Below are 23,290 nucleotides of genomic sequence, written 5' to 3' on the forward strand. Positions count from 1 at the left end.
GCCACTTCGTACCATCCGCAAACGAACGGTCTTACGGAGCGCCTCAATCGCACCATAACCGACATGCTTTCTAAATACGTAGCGGCCGACCACCAGGACTGGGACGTTCATTTGCCATTTGTGCCGTTCGCATATAATTCGTCACGTCCCGACACTGCCGGCTATTCACCATTCTATCTTATATACGGCCGAGAACCCGCCCTACCATTTGACAGCTTGCTGCCCTCGGTCACGGAGTATGCCGGCGAAGCCATCGCGCGAGCCGACCACGCACGCCAACTCGCCCGCAGCCGCCTGCAGGCTTCACAGGAGCACCAAAGACAGCTCTACGATTCCCATCATCGAAACGTGCACTCTTCACCGGGTTCCCTTGTCCTCCTCTGGTCTCCCACTCGGCGTGTAGGGCTTTCTGAAAAACTGCTGTCACGCTACACTGGACCATACTGCGTCGTTCGCCAGGTGACTGACGTTACATACGAGATCGTCCCAGCCGATTCAACGTCATCATCGTCACCTTCGAGTGACATCGTGCACATAGCTCGACTCAAGCCCTATCACCCTCCTTCTACCGCATCCGAGTTGCTCAAGCACCGAGACGGTGCTTCTACCGCCGGGGGGTTATGATACGCAACAGCCGGCACAGCCTGTCTGGAAGAAAGAGAAAGACGACGTTGGTGGCTGGTTGTTGATGAACTGTCGCCATCTTGTTCGCCGAGCACAGTGCATCGTATTTAATTTATTAAATAAGTAACCCTAACTAAGAGATTGCAAAAAATCAGAAAAAATGGCCTCATATTTCTATAGAAAAGTAAAAATTATGCACCATCTCCTTGAAGGGAACCCTGCAAGGCAGGAGAAGCAGCAGCGGTGTGCACGGCGTTGACCCCGTTGAAACGGACGTCGACGCAGGCGCGGAAAGAACAATTTGAAGAAAAACTCGGTGTAGCGTCTACTCGAGCAACCTTTGTTTGAAACGCAAAGACACAGGAGGCGGGTTGGGTTTAGTATAAGTTTTATCGCAGATAAACAAGCCGAAAGAGTAGACAGATTCAGTTGCGCGTTCGGAACTTCCATACGGACGCAGCTTCCCATTGCGAATAGCCGGCAGGCTGCTATGGACGCACAACTAAATACGTCTAGCGTTTCCACTGGACGTGCGGTCCAGCATTGCAGGGATGGAGAGGGTGGAGCAAGAGAGAAGTGTGTTGCGAGTGGGCGGAAGGGCCGGCAGCTATTGCGAGTGACGGAAAGACTGATGTCAGTGCGCAGCTGCGACTTGACCTACTCAGCATCGGTCCAACAACTGCGGCGCGACGAGAGCATGCGCAGTGTGGTCGTACGTAGGGACGGCGTTAGACAGGCTAGTGAAAGAGCTGCTTCGCATCTAAAAGTTCTTTATCAAAGCCTCAAACCAGGGGCCTGTCGCTCCGCAGAGCGAACGCTGTCTACCCTAACGGTGAGCGATTTATGTACCCTTGGTGGTCCTCAGAGCTCAGAAACTATAGCGCGTAGAAGGGTTGATAGGCACAATAGTTGGTATATATTTGTAATGAAGTATTAGAAGCGCAAACTAAGGAGCACAAGAAGCTAGCAACATGTACCGACTTGCAACTTCAGTGAAAAGAGCGAAAAAAATGCCTTACAATCTTTTTTCAACAAAATTGCACTCGTTTGTCTCCTATCTGGCGTCCCATTAGTTTGCGCTCCCAGTATTTCTTACTGAAGCGCCTCAACAGCGATCATCAATAGCGAGATAGTACGAAGGGGGTGAGCGCTTTAAAGACCATCGCCCCACGCCATCACGCTCGTTGCGATGTGCGTGCGCCTTCATAGGGTGGGGTCCAAGTGCGCAAATATATGTTCTAGTGTGTGGTCACTCACTTGTACGCACGCGCTTATATCAAGATTTGGGCACTTTGGGCCTATCCTGCTTCCACCGAATGTTGGCTTTGAAGTTTCAGTGTTTAAAGATAGCAGAAAGATCACTTTCTCTCGCTGCCGTGGTGTTTACGAAAGGAGCGCGCAGCTCGCACATGAAGTAAAAATGGGGACAGAAAACGCTATTTAGTGCGTCTACCTTTCTGTGTTAGCCGCGTGCTTGTGCTGAGCTGTTAGTTATTTGTCCGCGCTCGTCCAGCGTATGCTCTTTCGTGTGTGCTTTTTGCTTGAGGTGCGCTCTGCAAGTTTTTAGCTGCTTGCCATTCTTCGCGTGCAATTGCAGTTTGTAGCTGTAACATTCATTCCTTCGCACCTGTGCCGAAGCAATGCAAAGTAAACGCTGAACTACCCGTGTCAAGAAACGTTTGGTTTCCGTATTATACCGATACCTAAATAGAAGGATCAGTGTCGTTTTTTTTTTCGTTTTGACCGAATGCCACTTCATTAACATTTTTCCTTGCAGTTAATGAATTGCTTTATACTGAATTTGAAGTATCCGTCAGCTTGAAAAATTTTGGAAGGGTATCTCCGTAAACTATCTTTTAAAACACTGCAAAGTTCTCACACACAACAAAAATGAAAAAAAAAACAGAAAAGAAGGTGGAGTGATTAGTTTCTTAGTCATACGTTCGGAATGGAATTAACTACGCAGATCATAACCTGGGCGCGACAGGCTTCATAAAATGTTTCCTTTCCAGTCAACTCAATAGACTGTACTTGTTTTTAAAATAATATTACTAGAGCTGGAAGCTGTCAAAAGCTGCATAATTGCGGTAATAGCGCAGTGAAAATAGTTCGTTGAATAGTTAATTGACTGGGATTTATTTGCACAGCTTCTCTGTAAGTAAACACAACCTTTCAGATTCTCCATATGATTACAATAGATCAAAAAGTTAGTAGTGCTGTACCACATACCAAATCTTTTTGGTTGCGTTAGGAAATGTAACAGCTGCGAAATCAAACCATGCATCTTAAGATGTTTTTTTAAACGCACAGAGAGAGAGAGAGAGGCAAATAAAAGTACGAAGGCCAACCACATGCGTGGTTTGTATGCTATCCTGTAGTGTGAAAAAAAAGAGTACAGAGGTGGCAAGATAATTAGATTGGGAGAGTGAAAAAGAAATAATTTGTCGCTTGCACACTTGGAGGAGTGCACGAACTGTAAAACTAGTGACAAAACCCCGTCGGCTTTCATTAAACAAGCAACTTCATCGTTTTTTTTCACTATCAAGGCATGTGGGCATGGTTTACGATTTTGCGATTAAAAGAAAACCTGTTAGATTCCAGCCACTTTAATGCTATTCGGAAAGGACGGGGCTGAAAGTCACAATGAGCACAACCACACTGAACGCCTTCAGAAGTATTATGGGTTCCGCGGAAGTTTGGCGTAGGTGTGGCAGCAGGCCCGATGCGGAAGTAATATACCTTCGCGAAGGCAAGCCCCCTTCAGAGGCTGCATAATAAGGTTGCAAGAAAGCCGGAAATTTCTGACGAAAAGTGCAACTTTATAAAGACGTATCACGATCTTCCAAACGACACATTCACAGCCTAGGAGACGACCAATACGTTTTTGTGGAACTAAGAGCCAAAAACTAAAGTTGTCTTGTAATGTCTCATTTAGACTGGCATAGGAACTGCTCGGGTCACGTCTGTAGTGAACCAGGCAGCGTCGTCGGTAAAGCCATTACTAGTGATTACGTTATGTACTGGCAGCCACAAAACTATTACATCGTGTGTTTTAGGGCACGTGCTCGACGATGACAAATTCTTGCATCTCCATGAAGTGTTCGCAAGTCCTGTTGCGCTGGGGAAATAACAAACACTGAAGAGGTATACGTTTATATTGCCATAGATACCTCCCTCACTTAGTCGCTTTTCTATGAGTGTTGCATTCCTCCCTCACTTAGTCGCTTTTCTAGGTGTATTGTGAAGCGGCTTACGTAGCAGGACACTCTAGCCATGTGTAGGTTGCGTTCAAATTTAGATGATGAAGTAAAAGCTCGGCAATTAGAATTATAAGAGAACGAAAGGAATTGACTGAATAATAAAGTGATGAAAGTGACAAGAAAACAATGAAGTGTCTATTGCATTATTTCATTTTTTTCGATTAACACATCAAGAAAATGAAAGCCAGCCGCGCCTGAAGCTGAAACGTACTCTGAACCCATTCTTAATTACGTATTGCTACCCATGATGCACCAAGAGCACGTGATGAAAATTTTCGCACCGTAAAAATGGACGGTAAGCGATTCTTTATTTAGCATAATGGAAAAAGTGCTCTTTCTACCAGTATCTGGACCACGGCTGAAAGATATTCAAAAGCTTCAAGAGAAAGCAGTTGTTTTTTTACATACATTCGTTGATGATCGAATTTCATTTGGAATTCCTAGTCACTCCAGAAAGATGCTGCGCAGCCAGAGTGACTATTATTGGCCGCATTTATCCCGCAACATCTAGTCGCACTACAGAATTGCTCGAGAGATGTCATTCTTGGAATGAACTTTTTGAGCCTCCATGGTACTGTAGTCGACCTGAGAACAAAGTCGATAATGCCATCCACAGAAAAAAGCTCTATCGCCACGCATGCTCTCAGGACGCTGTGCCCTGATTGTTCTAGAGAAAATTACCATCACTTCGCGCCCAAGCGTCATCATCTCCGTTGGCATTCCAAAACCAGAAGAATTTGAAGGCGTCGTTGAGGGCAATCAGCACCTAGTGGTCAACCGTGATATTTGTTTTGCAACAGGAATCACTCAGCTGTGGGGAGTAAAAGCAACAGTTATGCTCACAAATTTCAGCAACGAGTACAAACACGTGAACATAAGTACAATGGTTGCCTATATCGACAAAATAATGGAAGCCACCAATGATTTCACTCTTGCCGATTCTGCAGAACCTACTCCATGGAACAAGGCTCCTAACCCAGCTTTCGATGTCAATAAGAATAGCAAGAACAGCAGAAGCAAGAAGAGCTCACGGCCCTGCTCCTGTAATACAAAGACTGCTTTCCGTTGTCGTCGAAAATTCGCCAGACCACAGTCGCGAAAAATCGAATAATAACAGAAAAAAACGCCAGACCACAACGCCAGAGCCCCTACAGTGTTTTGACGTGAGTGCGCGAGGCCGTAAAAAGACGAAGTCGATGAAATGCTACGTGACGACATCATCCAACCGTCGAACAGTCCGTGGGCGTCACCCGTGGTGTTAGTGAAGAAGGATGGAACCCTCTGTTTCTGTGTTGACTATCGCCACCTCAACAAAATCACCAAAAATATGTTTATCCTCTGCCACAAACAGACGATCCGTTGGATCGACTCCACAACATGAAGTACTTTTCGTCGATGGACCTCAAGACTGGCAACTGGCAAATCGACGTCGACATGAGAGACCGGGAAAAGACGGCGTTCATATCACCAGGTGGCCTTTGAGTTTAAGGTCATGCTCTTCGGTCTTTTCTCGGCACCTGCAACTTTTCAACGCGTTATGGACACAGTGCTAGCCTGATTTAAGTGGCAGACTTGTCTTTTACTTGAACGACGTCGTCGCATATTCCTCTACCTTCGACGAGCATCTTAGATGCCTTGAAACGCCTAAGCGCCCAAGATGAATCAAGCCATTAAGACTTCCAGGCTCACCCTGAAGCCAGAAAAGTGCCGCTTCGCGTACGAGGAACGTTTGTTTTTGAATCACGTGATAAGCAAGTCCGAAGTAAGACCTGATCCGCAAAAGACAGCCGCCATTGCTGCATTTCCGCCACCCGCCGACAAGAAGGCCGTGCGTCAATTTCTTGGTCTTTGTGCCTATTACAGGTGCTTCGTCAGAAATTTTGCCCGCATCGCCAAGCCACTCACTAATCTTACGAGGACAGACATCGAGTTAAAGTGGGAAATGTCACAGGAGGAAGCATTTGGGGAACTAAAAGGACACCTGCAGATGCCTCTGATACTCGTGCATTTCGACGAAAACGCCGAAACAGAAGTGCACACTGACGCAAGCAGCGTAGGACTCGGCGCAATCCTAGTGCAGAGGACTGCTGGACTGGAAAGGGTTATTAGTTACGCTAGCAGGTCGCTATCAAAGGCAGAAAGCAATTATTCCACAAGAGAAAAGGAGTGTTTTGCCATCATCTGGGTGACGTCAAAGTTTCGTCCTGATCTCTATGGCAGGCCCTTCAAAGTTGTGAGCGACCACCACGCCTTGTGTTGGCTAGCTAATTTAAAGGACCCTTCAGGGTCGTCTTGCGCGACGGAGCCTGAGACTTCAAGAATACGACGTTACCGTCATTTACAAGTCCGGCATAAAATACTCCGACGCCCACTGCCTGTCGCAAGCCCCCATCGACCCCCCGCCGCCCGAAAACCTGAATAACGACTGCTTCTTGGGAACGGTAACTGCTGATGACTTCGCAGAACAACAGCAGGCTGACCCGGAACTTGGGGGCTTAATCGAATATCTCAAGGGCAGGAACTCCGTTGTTCCGAAGGTATTTAAATGGGTATATACTTAGGTCGTTTTCGCTGCGAAACGATCTTCTACAAAGAAGAACTTCTCCAAAAGAAGGATACAATAAAGGTACTACTGGCCACGCCTTACCGCTGAAGTCACTCGTTACGTCAGGACATGCCGAGACTATCAGCGACGCAGATCACCGCCAAAACGGCCAGCAGACTTCCTTCAGCCGATCCAACCGCCTCACCGACCATTTCAAGAAATCAGGAAGGACCGACTGAAGCTGTTTCCAACGTCGAATTCGGGAAACAATTGGATCATCGTAGCTACTGACTACCTCACTCGCTACGACGAAACAAAGGCCCTACCCAAAGGTAGTGCCGAAGAGGTAGCCAAGTTCTTCGTTGAGAACGTCGTCCTCCGTCATGGTGCCCCAGAGGTCATCATCACCAATAGAGGCACGGCCTTTACTGCTGATTTGACTCGGGCAATCTTGAGACATAGCCAGACAAGCCACCACCACACCACCACTTACCATCCACAGAAAAATGATCTCATCGAGCGGCTAAACAAGACGATCGCGGACATACTGGCCATGTACGTCGACGTTGAGCACAAGACGTGGGATGCAATCCTTCCGTACTTGACCTTCACGTACAACACGGCCGTCCATGAAACGACACAGATGACGCCGTACAAGCTGGTGTACGCAAAGAGCCCAGCCACGATGCTCGATGCCATGTTACTCTACGTCAGCAACGAAGAAAACTTCGACGTCACCGCCTACGTTCTGCGCGCTGAAGAAGCTCGTCAACTCGCCCTCCTGCGCATCAAGAATCAGCAGGTGGGTGACAGCCACCGTTACAATCTTCAATGAAGCTTCGTGGAGTACCAGAACGGTGATCGTGTCTGGGTATGGACGCCGATACGCCAACGCGGATTCAGTGAAAAACTTCTACGACGGCACTTCGGACCGCACAGAGTAGTTCGACGTCTCGGGCCACTCGACTACGAGGTTCTTTGTGACGGCATTACGAACTCTCAACGGCGCGGTGCTCGACCTAAAGTTGTCCATGTTATGCGCCTTAAGCCATTTTATGTTCGAACTAGAGACCTGCATTTTGTGGTTGTTACTGTGCTTTATTACTTGTACTTACTTTTTATTGTCTTTATTATTGTGCCTTAGTCTTTTGTTAAAGCATCCGGACGATGCCTTTTCAAAGTGGGGCAATACAACATTTCTTTCGTCAAGTTTTGTTATTATCCTGTTACACTACGTTCAGCACAAAGCGCGCCTACGATGTTCAAAAGGCTTCGAGGCTGTAGTAGCTCGCTTTGTTATAATGTATGTGTATAAGTTAATGTTAGGTGTATAAATGTAGGCGCGCTTTGACGCTTGTCAGTTGATCGACGGCCGACGCTCTGTTCACTGCTATTAGTGCAAGACTGCTACTGTTCTCAGACTTTCTGTTTGCCGGGCACAGGTTTGCCCAAATAAACAGTTTGATCTCAAGATAAAGTCTCCTGTCTTCGGCCACGTCACGACCCAGTGGCATTATGATATATCATCTCCACTAGGCGACGACGACCGATTGCACATGGCGACAACAGTATCCGGCTCCTAAACCATGAAAGGCACGTCCATGCGCAAATCCAATGAATGTGGTGGGAAATCAGCAGCAAGGGCTACGGCGTAAATCGAACGGCCCGCAATCTGCCTGCAAATATGTTCAGCCACTTCAACATTACGTGAACCTCGGAAAAGTACAAAGTTGTGAAATGAAATTGCAGTTCAGGAAGTGGACGTAGGCTTCGAAGGCTTCGCCATACAGTGAATGGAGTTCTTCAGGGGTCTAGACTCGCAGAATTTTGCCCACCTAATCGACTCGTTCGTCTGAACGGTGCTGAATTATCCTTCGCAGGGGTCTTGCTCTTTGTAGATAACGAACAATTTGGTGCATCGTTACCTTATTTCGGCACGTCAAGAAACCGCAAAGAATCGTTTACGTCTGCGCCAGTTTCCTAATGCTTTGACAAGCACGTGCGCGTGCGCATCGCAGTCTGCGCCACTACCATGATCGCTTGCTGTAGGTCAAAGAGATGCCTACGACAAGCATTTTCGATGGTTTTTAACGCAGATCAATCAGTTCTGCAGACGGTATCAACTGAATGACACCCAGCAAAGCAGTGCTTGTTAGGTTAACCAGAGGTACAATTACTTCCATGTGTGTCGCTGTATACAAACCATTTGACACATGAAAGCGACGTGACACAAATTTGAAGTTCAAGCAGCTGTATGGTGAGCTTTGTAGGAATTTAGGGACATCCATATTTATATAGGGACAGAGATTGGGAACAGATTGTAATAAAAAATGAACGAAGTTATTCGCGGATGGGTCCACTCGAGCGGATGGGTTCGGATGGGAGTGAATGGGATGGGTTCACTCGATGGGAACACTCGAGCTGCCTCACATATGGTGGGCTTTAAAGTATCCCACAGCAATCAATGGGAAAGGGGCTTATGCCAGCATGGCATTCATTTTTTTATTTTTCTATCACGTCAGGCTGAGACAAATCAATATGCACAAAATGATGAAGTAATAAAGTTTTTATATGCACTGAGGCAAACATATTGGTTGTTATCTTGAGAAGACACGGGCACAATGAGGTACGTAAGCTCGCGATGGATATACACCAGAACTTTACTGCTTTCGCTGTAGCAAGATATCATTGATTTGTAGCCGGATAGCCTGACTAAGTATAGAACTTCGAGTCAGATTGCAATGATTTCAATACAGTTGAAAAAATACGTGCAGGTGAAAATCACAGGTTCGATATCTACGTCCTCTGGCCTTCCACTTGATAGTTAATTGTCTAAACTTTTTCCAGAATCACGGCAGAATTTCTGCCATGAATCTGCAAGAGGGTAGCTAGGACCGGGCTCAGCATGTCGAAAAAGTTTGCAAACTGTTTTGGGTTTATATGGTATGGTATATGAGATCCTTGTCTAGATGTTTTTGATCGTCCCTAATTCAACGTTACCAAGCAGTCACTGTTGATGGTCAGTTTTCGGATCTGGGGTTATTCAAATGCTGCTTTCCGCAAGGTAGCCTGCTTGACCCCTTTATTGGATGTGAAGCAGCTCTGACTAGCCTTTATAATGTTGTCCTTCCGTCCGCACCACTTCCCTTGCCGCAGATGTTGGAGCGGTGCCAAGTAGCTCACGCCCTACTAGCTGGGCGTGGTGACGTCTTTTTCCATCACCTGCCGCGCGCTCGCCGTGTGTGAGTTCTCTCTCGCTTCAGCCTCTCCACTGCTCGCAACACTAGCGCGTTCTCCTCACGTGGACTTTATCTCACCTACGTCTGTCGGCGAGAAGAAGCCGCGAGCCAGTGGGTGCACGCGCACCTCGAGAATCTCGCGGCGCTGAGAATGTGGACAGCGCACCACTGCTTGCCACGCGATCGCCCTGACGGGCGGTACGCCGTCGCGGCATGCTTCTCGCTAGTGTGCGCGTACTTTTCCTGGCTGTCGCCAGCGTTGCGAGGGTTAGCAAAGTTGATCGCGTTCGCGAATGGTGACGTCAACACCGACGAGGCGCCAGCCAGGGCAGCCAAACGCAAGCGTAGGCAATGGAACACCATGCAGCGACACCGACAAAGTGTGAGTTAAGAACACCAATCGCGTTCAAGAATACAGAAGGCGCGAGGGTAACACTGACGAGACGAGAGCCAAGAAAGCTGAGCGCAAGCGTCTTCAACGCGTTTCGTCTTGTGTCTTTCCGTTCCGAACAAACGTTTACACGAGTAAACGCTCTACCGCATTTCACTTCAAACCGTTCTTCCAGCACCCACATCGACGCCTGTTTCAACTGGGTCAACGCCGTGCGCACCACTGCTATCTCGTATCCCATCAGGGTTCCCTTCGAGGAGATGGTCCATAACTAAAATAAATAATTAAAGCTTCTAGTGACCCACAGTGCCTTCTTTAAGCCCATGATACGAGCATATTTCCTAGCGGTGATATGCATTGCTCCAAAGGTGGCCCATCGGCTTTACTCGGCGACAACTTTTCTAGGCACAGAAGAGAAAGCTACGAGAGTAGAGCTTCTGCACACGTAGCACTACGCGAAATAGTCCAATGTAGTGCGCGTCTCGTAACGCTGCAGAAAGTGGCGGAGGAGTACTAACAACGTTTCATGTAGACGCATACGCCGCTCAGCGTTTGAGGTACACGTAAAAAGGCGGGACTTTCTCGCGTGCTCAAAACGTGAAGTCACAATAAATAAATAAATAAAATACGAATATTCTACTGACGTGAGCTGCACCTTGTTCCAGATAGCTCCACGAAAACAAAAAGAACGGAGAAATTTACGTATTTCAAGGTAGCGCTCTTGTGCACCTACTTTCACGGCAATAGGAAGCACGCAATTTGGCTGTGTATTCTTAGCTCCAATGCCAAGGAAAGTTGTCGCACAGTATAGGCGTGTCTACTCTGCGATGAGCGACTGTTCTTGGGAGCTCCTATGAAGGACAATGACAGTTCAAGGAATTTTTCAAATATCTGAGGTTTCACGTGTTGAAAGCCCAACATTATAACAGGCAATGCCAATTTGAAGCACTTGCGAAATTTTCACCATCTAGTGTTCTTTTACATGCGCTGACATACCACAGTATACACAATCCTCTAGTCTTTCGCCTCTGGTTCTACGGTTTTCTAACTGCTGCAGTGGTCATTCAGATGTAGCAAGCAAAGACACTAGCAAACAGCACACCAAGCCTTAGGTGGCAGAGGAAAGTTGGCACGTATCGAGGTAGTTCATTTGTAAATAGGAGTTGTCGTAAATGGTCGAGGCAGTTCTGTGAAGAAAGTGTTTGATTCCTCCGTCATTGGAATCGGTCAAACATGAAAGCAAAAACTGTCTTTACAGAAGTAGTTTAATGTTTGCTGAACTTTGATATAAGAGAGGTTGCGCAGTGTCTACTGGCGTTTGACAGCTATAACACTTAACGTGGATGCATACACGTAAACGCTTAGTCATACATCTCCATCCCGACTACTAGCATCCATTAATATTGTCACGATGAGTCACAAGTACTGGGGGATTTATTAAACCACTAGGTAGCTAGCACTAGGACGATGCGTCAGTCGTGGCTGGCTCTCGAGCAAAGAAGAACGCGATCTTCTTTTTTCCTCTAGATTTAGAGCCGCTCTTGCTGTCAACCCACTAGGTGCTGGCGGCGTTATCCCCCCTTCCGAAAAGGAAAAAAAAACAAGTACCAAAAAGAGGAAAGGAAAGTACATAGCAGCACCACGATGCTACTACATAGGCACGTGAAAAAAAAATGGAAATTCGGATGAAGTGAAAGTAAAAATTGAAGAGCGTGCCAACATAGGAAACGTCAATGAACGAGAAAGTAAGTTCACAAAATAAACAAAAAACACAAAGAACGCTGTACGGTAAAGGAAAAGTTACGAACAACGTGCAATAAATGGCTTCATGCGCAACACATGAACGACGTCCGGCCTCAGCCGTGTCCTGCTCCGTGCATGGGGTGTTGAGTCCGGAACCACTTCGTAGTTCACGTCACTGACGCGGCGTAACACTTTATATGGGCCGAAGTACCGGCTCAGCAACTTTTCACTAAGGCCACGGCGGCGGACGGGCGTCCACACCCAAACTTGATCTCCGGGGCTGTAAAACAGTTCTCTGTGGCGGGTATTATAGCTTCGTGCGTCTGCCTGCTGTTGCTGGCCGATGTGTAGTCGCGCGAGCTGCCGGGCTTCCTCTGCACGCTCTGCGAATTCTTCGGCGTCTGTTGCCAACTCGTCTTCGTCCTGACACGGTAACATTGAGTCTAGCATGGTCTGCCCTTCGCGGCCGTAGAGAAGCCGAAATGGCGTGAATCGCGTGGTCTCTTGCACGGCGGTATTATACGCGAAGGTCACGTAAGGCAAGATCCGGTCCCATGTTTTGTGCTGTACGTCGATGTACATTGAGATCATGTCTGCGAGGGTCTTATTCAGTCATTCAGTAAGTCCGTTGGTTTGCGGGTGGTACGCAGTTGTCCTTCGGTGCCTGGTGTTGCTCAGTTTGAAAACTTCGTCCGTAAGCTGCGCCGTGAATGCCGTCCCTCTGTCCGTTATTACACTGGAAGGAGCACCGTGTCGTAACACGATGTGGCGCATGAAAAATTGTGCTACCTCAGAAGCCGTGGCTCGTGGGATCGCCTGGGTTTCAGCGTAGCGTGTCAAATAGTCGGTCGCGACGATCACCCATTTGTTGCTGTCCGCAGACATAGGAAATGACCCGAGAATGTCCATGCCGACTTGGTCGAACGGCGTGCAGGGTGCTTCAATGGGCTGAAGCAAACCAGCTGGCTTAACAGATGGTTGCTTTCGGCGCTGACATTCCCGACAGCTCTTTACGTGCTTCTTGACGCTTGCTGAAAGTCCTGGCCAATAGTACCTCTCGCTCACTCTGGCAAGTGTCCTTGAGTAGCCCAGATGACCGGATGTGGGTTCGTCATGGCAAGCGAAGAGGACGTCGTCTCGCATGTCTCGAGGAACCACCAGGAGGTAAGCACGATTGTTCGAACGAGCGTTCTTCTTGTACAGCACACCGTCTCGTAGGCAGAACGACGTCAACGAGCGGGATAAATGACGTGGTATGATTGCGCCCTGGCCCTCTAAATGATCAATGATTGGACGAATCTCTGCATCATCTCGCTGTCGTTTGCTCAAGTCTGATGCACTAACGGCGCCCAGAAAGCCTTCGTCTTCCTCTGCTTCCTGACTGACGACATGAAGGGGTGCGCGTGACAGTGTGTCAGCGTCTTCATGCTTACGGCCGGACTTATGGACGATGGTGACATCAAATTCCTGCAGCCGCAAACTCCACCGTGCTAGCCGACCTGAAGGGTCACGCAGGCTTGCCAACCAACAGAGCGCGTGATGGTCCGTCACTACCTTGAAGGGACGACCATAAAGGTACGGGCGGAACTTGGTGATTGCCCACACGACTGCGAGGCACTCTTTCTCCGTAGTGGAATAATTCGCCTCGGCACGGGATAGAGAGCGGCTGGCGTAGGCTATCACTTTTTCGATGTCCTCTTGACGCTGAACGAGCACTGCACCAAGCCCAATGTTACTAGCGTCGGTATGGACCTCCGTGTCAGCATCATCGTCGAAATGAGCAAGAACGGGCGCTGATTGCATGCGCTGTCGCAGCTCATCAAAAGCTGCTTGTTGCTCGTTTTCCCAGACAAACGGCGTGTCATCCCTTGTGAGATGAGTCAGAGGTTCTGCTATCTGTGAAAAGCCATGAATGAATCGGCGATAGTAGGCGCACAAACCAAGGAAGCGCCGGACGGCTTTCTTATCGACAGGAGCTGGTAATTCGGCAACAGCGGCAAACTTGTCCGGATCGGCACGGATTCCTTCGGCGCTAACTACATGTCCAAGAAATTTTAGTTCTTTATAGCCGAAGTGGCACTTCTGTGGCTTTAGTGTGAGGTCCGCCGATCGGATAGCCTCCAGCACGCTGCGCAGGCGGTGAAGGTACTGCTCAAACGTGGTAGAGAAGACCACCACATCATCAAGGTAGACAAGACAAGTCTGCCACTTGAGCCCTGTGAGGACAGTGTCCATCATTCGCTGGAAAGTTGCCGGTGCTGAACACAAGCCAAAAGGGAGCACTCGAAATTGGTATAGGCCGTCTGGAGTCACAAAGGCTGTTTTCTCACGGTCTCGCTGATCTACTTCGATTTGCCAATACCCGCTTTTGAGATCGAGAGAAGTGAAATAATGGGCACGACGAAGTCTATCCAGCGAATCGTCGATACGTGGCAGCGGATACACATCCTTTTTCGTCACGTTGTTAAGCTTTCGGTAGTCGACGCAGAAGCGTAGCGACCCGTCCTTCTTTTTGACAAGTACGACTGGAGATGACCACGGGCTGTTAGATGGTTCAATAACGCCATCGTCAAGCATCTCGGTGACTTGCGTACGTATTGCTTCACGTTCTTTGGCCGACACGCGGTAGGGGTTCTGGTGTATCGGACGTGCGTCCTCGTACGTGATGATCCTGTGTTGAGTGATGGACGTCTGGCGGATCTTTGAGCAAGTTGCGAAGCAAGACCTGAACTCGAACAAGAGCGCTTGTAGTGCAGTCTGGTTAACGGTGGACAGATCAGGATTTATGTCAATATTACTCATTGACGTGTCGGCGGTATCCACTATTTGCGACGTGAAACAGTTGGTGACGTTTGCTAATTCGTGGGCAAACGCTATCGAAGTGCCATGGAAAAGATGTCGATGCTCGTTGCTAAAGTTGGTTACGAGCAATTCAGATCGACCATCACGAAGGTGTATTACACTTCTAGCTACACAAATGCCTTGCTGCAGGAGGTGTTCTAAATTTGTCTCAGCCACCACATCGCCATCGCCCAAACCACAGCATGTTACGTCGACTAGAACACTTGTTCGTGGAGGAAGCGCCACACTCTGTTCAGAAATACGGAGTACGTCGACACGCCTTCCACCATCCTGCACGTTGATTGCTCGCTGGGCTAAGAACGTGACGCGGTGCTCTTGCAGATCAATGATAGCTCCATTTTCTTGTAGAAAGTCAACTCCCAGAATGACGTCACGGGAACATTCGCGTAGAACAAGGCAGCTTGCTACGAATGTGTACCCTTGAATCTGTACTCTAGTTGTGCAGGCACCCAGTGGAGTAACGACGTGGCCACCAGCTGTCCGAATCTGCGAGTTATGCCACGGCGTGATGACTTTCTTCAGCTGCATTGTCAGTTTCCCGCTCAGTATGGAATAGTCTGCGCCGGTGTCCACTAACGCATTAACTGCACAACCATCAATTGTCACTGCTATATCGAGTGAAAGTCGGCCATCCTTTGCAGCAGTATGTGATGTCGGACCGGTTTCTGTACAGTTCTGCGTCAATAGGAGGTCTTCAGCGCTTCGACGTTCAGCGACCCCGCCCCCAGAGGTCGCTTTGGCTAGTTTTCCTGGCGGGGGCTGGGAGACCGTGTGGTAGAATACCGCTGGGGCATTGATGAAAATCGCCTCGGTGATGGCGAGCGCGACTGGCGCCCGGTAGATGGTGGTGCATGCTGCTGGGAGAGGTAGTTTTCGATGTCGCGCGGTCTCTGGCCGTAACGGGGTGGCGGTGAGTACGCAGAGAAGCCGCGAAGCCCAAGACGGCGATATGGGCACTGGCGGTACAAGTGATCAGCTTCTCCGCAGTGAAAGCACAGAGGCCGGCGATCAGGTGTGCGCCAAACATGAGACTTTCGAGGAGACGTGCGCCGATCGTCGATGTACTGAACTGGTTGCACTGAACGATGGGCGACAGAAGCACCAGGGACAAAGGCCAACGGTGGTGGCGTGTACGTGCCTTCGTAGTACGGTATGTGCTGTGCTGACTGTAGTGAAACAGCAGGAACAGGATGGACGAATAATGGCGGCGTTGCAGCAGGGCGTTTCAAGGCTTCCGCGTAGGTTGTCTCACGGCGGTATTCAGCAGGAGCTGGCACAGCTGTATCATGAGGCAAGGTGTCCCGGAGGGCCTGGTGCAGCTCATCCTTGATCACAGTTGCAATAGAGTTGACTGTAGGATGAGGTGTTACACCAGCCTTTTGTAACTCTTCACGTACTATATCACGGATGAGTTCACGTAGACAGTCGTTGTTTCTAGTGGCGGTGAAAATGTCGGCAGTAGACATGCCACTGACTTGCCTGTCGTATTGGTTGGATCGCTGCTGCAGCATTTTTTCCATTGTCACGGCCTCGGACAAGAACTCGGCGACCGTCTTCGGAGGACTTCGTACGAGGCCGGCAAAAAGCTGGTCCTTGACACCGCGCATCAAGTGACGCAACTTCTTGTCCTCCGTCATTCTTGAATCGGCCCGTCGGAACAGGCGCGTCATGTCTTCGACAAACGTGGTCACAGTTTTGTTTGGCAGCTGGACGCGGGCCAGAATAGCTCGTTCAGCTCGTTCTTGGCGATCAGCACTGGCATACGTCTGCAGAAGTCTACGAGAAAATTCGGGCCACGTCGTCAGCTGTTCCTCTCGGTTTTGATACCACGTACGTGCCCCGTCTTCGAGATAGAAGTAGACACGACCCAGTTTCGCCACGTCGTCCCACTGATTCAAGGTGGCTACGCGCTCGAAATCCGCCAACCAGTCCTCAACGTCCTCGTGCTTTGAGCCATGGAACGTCGCCGATGCGCGTGGGCTTTCCAACGTGTAGCGGTTCGACGTCGTGCTTCCCGTGCCGGTTGCCGAGGTTTGCACCGAAGCGCTGGTCATGTTTGTCGACGTGGTTGGAGCAGTGTCGTCGGCTTCCGGAGGCAATCCCCTGATTCGGCGGCTGGTCCGATGCACGGGAGTATTGACTGGCACTGGACTCGTATCGCGGCTTCCTTGGGGGGTCTGCAGCATCCGTGAAACTACCCAGCACTTCCACCAGTTTGTCACGATGAGTCACAAGTACTGGGGGATTTATTAAACCACTAGGTAGCTAGCACTAGGACGATGCGTCAGTCGTGGTTGGCTCTCGAGCAAAGAAGAACGCGATCTTCTTTTTACCTCTAGATTTAGAGCCGCTCTTGCTGTCAACCCACTACGTGCTGGCGGCAATATTAATCAAACATAGCCTTGTGTTCATAGGGGAGTGCGGAACCAGAAAAAGTGACGAAGAGGAAAGTTGGCACGTATCGAGGTAGTTCATTTGTAAATAGGAGTTGTCGTAAATGGTCGAGGCAGTTCTGTGAAGAAAGTGTTTGATTCCTCCGTCATTGGAATCGGTCAAACACGAAAGCAAAAACTGTCTTTACAGAAGTAGTTTAATGTTTGCTGAACATTGATATAAGCAAGGTTGCGCAGTGTCTACTGGTGTTTGACAGCTATAACACTTAACGTGGATGCATACACGTAAACGCTTAGTCATACATCTCCATCCCGAGTACTAGCATCCATCAATATTAATTAAACATACCCTTGTGTTGATAGGGGAGTGCGGAACCAGAAAAAGCGATGTGACAGCCAGAAGAACACGATTGGTCGCCAAACTTGAGCTAAGGCCGCCTAATCGCGGCATGTTCGAGTTATTGAACGCCATGGCCCGACCATAGTGAATCGCATTGCGCGTTTTGTCTTGTCTGTTGACTGGTCATGATTTTTCGCGGCCCAAGCGTAAGCAGCGAATGCGGAGTTAGTACATCCAGACGCCTCGGGTGCGTTCTTATATGCAAAGCTATTTTTAGGTATTAATGAATGCTAAGGGTGACATTGACGCTTGGGCTAAGATCACCCCTCGTGTGTTTGGCGACGAAATAGCGTCGAATGAGACGGACGCTTACAAACGGTCATGATGCATTACTGCACATTACCAAGAGCGCTGAGAGGAATGTGGTAGATACAAAAAAAGGTGTATTTCTTAAATGGTTCAAAGTATGTGACCATGGCACAGTGGATAGCATACTCGGCATCTGTTTCTGTGGACCCAGATGTCACGGCTTCAACTCCCGAAGGCGAAACTTTTTGTCATCTGATCGTGCGTATTTTTTCGTCGTCGCTTCCACAACGGAAATACGTCACTGAAGTCTTGGTGGGCCCTAAAATAAGCCCTTTCGTGTTTAAAGAAACCGCAGATTTCCTCGGAAATAACCAGGAGCTTACAAAAACAGCGATGCTTCGACCACCTCAAGTTATTTAACGCGGGGTTAGTACATGGGCCCCCAGCATTTCGAATGTATCCAAATGTGACCGGGTAGATTCTGCGACATCCTGTCAGCCGTGAAACACCACAACCACTAGACAGACCATTGCGGTGGTTGAGCTTATGTAGTCGGTGAGAGAGGGAAAAATAGAAGCGCATATGAGCAATACCATCGATGGAGTGAACTATTTTTCCGTTAGACGACACCCAATAATACCCTTGAGAAACATATCGTTTTCTTACTCTCGTGCTTTGTTTTTGCGCGTACCATCGTTAACACAATGATATCTGGGTTTTAACGCCCCCAAACGGCAATATGTTTCTCTTCACGATCTGCGCACAAAAATCACAAGTGCATGACACGAGCGCTGTATAACAACTCAAAGTTTAATGAAAGAAGGTGTCATATATACGGCAAAAGAAGGGAATAAAAAAACCTTGGCATTTCCCACCAAGCACGTAATGAAGTATGATGTAGATGCGAATGTCAGCATCTGTGATAGCGATTGAAGATTGGCTCATGCGCCTGTCTCCTGCTTTAACAATTTCTTACGCTTAATCAATTTCACACGTGCGCTGGTCTGTATACCTAATCAACAACAACAGCGGTTTTGTTAAACTGAGCTGCGCAGCCACACTGCCGGCAACAGAAGGCAAAATGCGTGGAAGGTGTAATTTTAAGAGAGCTAGCATGCTCCCTTGGGGCCGCTTCACGCTAGCGGCAAGCCTGCCGTAACGGCGCAGTGACGGAGACAGGCTGCCGGCTTCGCCCGCAGGGGAGCTGGTCCTCCGACAAACTTAACTCCCCTTGCGAATGCAGTTGTCGACCACCTCGAATCTATCAAGCGGCCGCCGTGTGCTCTGTAACTCGTAAGCTCCAAAGTGATGCTTCAATTTGCTTTAGACTCATCTCCTTTAGCTTCGCCAACACAGTACTCAAATCGATTCGGCAGCGTTTTGGGAACCATACTCAAATAATTGATGTTCATGGCCTAGGCAAGCCTTCCTGAATCTCGGAGTACTTTGCAAGTTTGTTTCTTGCTGCAAACGCTGGATAGATGGCGCGACTTGTTCAAACGCCTGCTTTGGGGTAGTTATTTTGAGTTGCTGTGTGGTTTTTTACATAGCGGACAGGCGAAAATGCTCCATTCACTACTGGAAAGTAGTCTGGGAACAACATGCACGGCTTATCGTGAAAACCGCGAAGCAAGCAGCTCGAAGTGTCCCGCGGCAGACGCAGAAAATGCGGAGAGGCGAAAGCAGACGACACGGATCAGCCATGCCACACCTCCGTTGCTGATTGGCTGAACCACTCTCCGGCAAACGGCATAAAATGGGTCTCTAACCAATTTTTTGAACGGCGAAAAATGGCAGACGTGCACGAAGCAAGCAGCAGCGCACGGTTTCCCGAGAACGTAAAACGGCTAGGCACGCTTGCCACTAGCGTGAACCGGCCCTTGGACAGACGTTGAGGCAACGCCCTATCTGCCCAATGTACAGGTCGTTTCCTATACTTATGGGGAATCTTAAAGCGCCTGGCACCGCGATGCGACTAGCGCTGCGATTGCGCGCCAGCATAAGCTCACGCGTGCGCAGACGCTTCAAGGGTGTGGAGTTGAATCACACCGTCTGCAAGGGCAGGGCATGTGTTTGATAGATTTGTGGGGTTTAACGTTCCAAGGCAGGCCATGCGCCACATTGTCGGTCGGCAAACGTATATAATTAATATTGCGGCAGCTCGGCCAATACTCTGTACTATAAATTTTCAAAAAAATTAGTGCAGCAAAATGAGCTGTGAAGAAACAAGGAACTACTAACTCGCACATGGTTTCTTTCTTCATGTATCGTCTTGCTGCGCAGTTTTTTCAGAAGTTCCCAAACCAACTTGCCCAAATTTAGCATTGCACAACGTTTAGTGCAGATTAGCGTTAAACTCTGCTTTTATTCGTTACAATGGGGCACTAGATGCAGTATTTAACAGCATAACTCGTTTGCTCTATAAAAACACTGTGGCACTGTGTGTATTCCTTCATCGTGAAGCTTGATTGAGGTTGACACAATAATGGGCATGCACCGCCGTGAGCCTGGTCTATATTTGACTTTAAGTAAAACAAAGCATTGAGTGGTGACTGCTGAGCAGCTGATTGACTTTAACACAACAATACAATGGGAATCAATTAAAGCATAATTTATGAAAAAACAACCACCTGAACGTGCTGATCGATGATACATATAGTTGATCTTAACAAAAAAGACTCGCTTCCGGCGCCAAAACACCCTCGTCACGCTTTCAAGTTCATATCGCCAGTGGTAGCGATGATAGCGCTCATTCTAGACGGCAGTGAATGCGTGGTGCGAGTGATATGTTCAGCAGCGGCATCTCCCATTCGTCGACCGTTGGGAGCGTGGCATCACAAGATCCAGATTGAGCACAATAAAAAAAAAGGGGGGGGGGTAGGAGGCTCGTCTGTCAGATGTATTTTAATTTTTTATGTCTGAAAAGAGCAGTACTGTGTTGTGTTTCTCGTTTACCATGCATGTCCCATATACCAGAAAAAGAGTTACCCATGAATAATTTAAACTGTGTCGTAAAAACTACACTATATTTCGGAGCTGGCTAGTGAATGTTGTGGTAATGAAATGTCATCGTAAAGAGACACGTTCAGTCTTTGTCCTGACGTAGCAGCTTTTTGAGTGTTTTCATTTGTTTTATCTTGTTAAGCCAGCGCAACAATATGACTCTTACACTTGGGTGCTTTTTTTCATTCAAAGTCTAATCAAGACAACGCATATTGCGTGTTAATAGTGTCGTCCTCGTCCAGTGTACTGCAGTAAAGACAATGAAAAAATATTCATGAACGCACACAGCAGCACGACGTTTCGAGTGAGCAAACAATGTATGATGTCAAATCCTGCTTGTATAGCACCCAGTTATCACAAATAAAGCTGAGACTTTTAGCACATATTATTGACCCAGTTTTTCCACTAAAAATAAAATTCGCGCACTGGCAAGCAATGCTTCAAACAGGAGCAGCCGTAGCAGACGACGCAGTTCCAAACTACGCCCCTGAATCATATGCGCACGCGCGAGCTGCTGACGGTGCGTGGCTGCAGCACTGGCCGCATCACGGTGCCATACGCTTCCAGATTTACCCTAAGTGTGAAACAGCCTGTACGTGCACCCGTATGGCAAAGGGGGGAGTGCACCACTCCGCTCGCACAGCCAGTGAAAAGCCTAGAGTGCTTTATAGAGCAAAATTTAACGCTGACAGTGACCTGCTCCTTCTGCACTCTTGTCAACTCTCGCGCACACGCTTCCACCTTTCTTGCCACAACTATTAGCCCAATTTATTACTTTGCCGCAATATGTCTATGAGGGACGCTGTATTGAAGGGCTCCGGAAATTTAGACCATATAGTGTTTTGGAACGTGCCCGGATCTCACAGTACTCGCATCTCTACGATTTCGCCTCCATTGAATGGTGTCCGCCGCTGCCGGGATCAAACCCGCTACCTTCGGGTCAGGAGCCGAGTGCTGTAACTGCTACACCACCACCACGGACAAGGCGAGACATTTAGAAACAATCGAAATTTGCAAAAAAAAAATTACGCATGTCTTTGTCGTCTTTGTCGAAATGATCCTCGGCGCATCATCATCGTTTAAAAGAGACGCATCAGCGCATGTTAGAATACACAAAAAGAGAACGGCGACAACGGCTTTCCTCGCAATACGCCGAATAACACCTGTTCTAGAATACATGAGCGGGAAGTTGTCACAGGTGGGGCGAAGCAAACTCGGGGGAGAGTTCGTTCACAAAGGTGCGCCTGTTAGAAAGCACTCTTCGACACGCAGCCGAGCAGCGTGACTGGCGGAAGAGAGAGTTTTCATTACCGCCTTATTTTTTTTTTTCGTATAGAGTCCATTCGATTTACCGGTACCTGGTCCAGATGGTTAGCTAATAAGGCCAGGTTTGTCCAAGAGAGCTGATGTGCGCACACACGCGAGATGAAAATAGGGTCCCGCCTCCCCGGACGCATTCAGCGCACGTGCGTGAAACCTTAGAAATTGAATGGCGGGTGCATTTGCACGGCGCGGGTCGATCGCGGCTCGTCAGGCCGCCTGATTGTGCGGCGCGCTCGCATTAGCAATTTCCCACCGGCGCGCCACGCAGTGCCGTGGAACGGTGATAAATGCGCCGACCAAGCCCAGCTCAAAGCATCGTGGTGGCACAGAGCGTGGAAGAGAACGTTTTCCTTCCGGCCCGGCGCACCTTTCGCGGAGCGCTCGTAAGGGAGACTTCATTACGTGAGCGCTCGCAGGTGAAGCAGCACTGCTTGCTGGAGCGCACAACGAGGAAGACGATCGCACTTCCGCAACAAGAAAACCAATCGCGGCCGCACGACCACGACCTCTGAGCTTAATGAAAAAAAAAAAAATACTGACGCAGGTTTGCCCGCGGAAAGCGCGGTTGAGTTTGGTTGTGCATATTTTTTCATACGCGTAAAACTTTCTGAAGGTGCATTCCGTTACCGCCACTGGGCTTCCATTGAACTGCTATATGATCATGCGACTGGTTTCTAACACGTGAGCTTCTGAATAAGAACGTGGAAACATAGGCATTTGTGAAACTTGCCACGAGATCAAAAAAAAAAAAAGAATTTAAGGTACTAAAAGCTGCGCATACGTCAGTGTATGATGCGAAATTCGATGAAGAAAAATACACCAATATATAGTGCACATTGATATACACTGATTATTATACATATTTTTGGTTTCCGGCACCACGACGGCGGAATTAAAATCAAGTCATGTACTTTGCAGCAACAGAAACCTTTAACACACTGTCGGTCCTCACTGTAAAACCAGCCCTGGCAGAAGAAGGTGCACAACAACCTGGAAAACCAACGCAATGAAATAAAAATTAAGTTTCTTTTAGCCATTACCTGTTCCATAGAGGGGTCTCTTTCCACCACGCGTGAACTGGCGGAAGTTGGCTGGAGGCAATGACTCTGCCCCATACAGCGTTGCAATGCTAGGCGGGATTACCGGAGTAAGTGAAGGATATTTCTCTGTGTCTGTGTGCCGGAAAGTTTTGCGCGACATCCAGGTAGAAAAAAGCAGCAAGAAAGTTATGTATATATATATGCAACTTTTTGTATTT

At 48.4% G+C, this 23,290-nt stretch overlaps 1 protein-coding gene across 5 annotated transcripts in view; it reads right to left on the bottom strand.

Annotated features, from left to right (window-relative positions):
• LOC119187642 (putative 4-coumarate--CoA ligase 1) overlaps positions 1-23,290 on the bottom strand; it is a 353,621-nt gene that overhangs the window by 48,947 nt on the left and 281,384 nt on the right. The window lies entirely within an intron of this gene.

The sequence above is a fragment of the Rhipicephalus microplus genome, chromosome X (assembly GCF_043290135.1).
Source record: "Rhipicephalus microplus isolate Deutch F79 chromosome X, USDA_Rmic, whole genome shotgun sequence".
NCBI lineage: Eukaryota > Metazoa > Arthropoda > Arachnida > Ixodida > Ixodidae > Rhipicephalus > Rhipicephalus microplus.